The sequence below is a fragment of the Heterocephalus glaber genome, unplaced genomic scaffold (genome assembly GCF_053883595.1).
Source record: "Heterocephalus glaber isolate CG9 unplaced genomic scaffold, H.glaber_assembly_v1.0 deba00001321, whole genome shotgun sequence".
In the NCBI taxonomy this organism is placed as follows: Eukaryota; Metazoa; Chordata; class Mammalia; order Rodentia; family Bathyergidae; genus Heterocephalus; species Heterocephalus glaber.
Genome location: NW_028258256.1, coordinates 23,136 through 23,354, shown reverse-complemented (window position 1 = coordinate 23,354; position 219 = coordinate 23,136).

Sequence of the window (219 nt, the reverse complement as noted above, 5' to 3'; positions counted from 1 at the left end):
AGTGATAATGACAGACTTCTTTGGGAAACCTGAAAAATTTTACATGTATTTTTTGTTGGAAATCAGAAAAGTATCTTCCACCAATATTTTATTAAAGATTTTCACTTGTATGTTAGGAAAAGTTGCACAAGTATTTCAAAAACTATCATACTAAAAATCTTAAAATTGAAATGAAGATCTCTAGGTAATTGTGTGGATTACTTAAAGAAGACTTAAAAC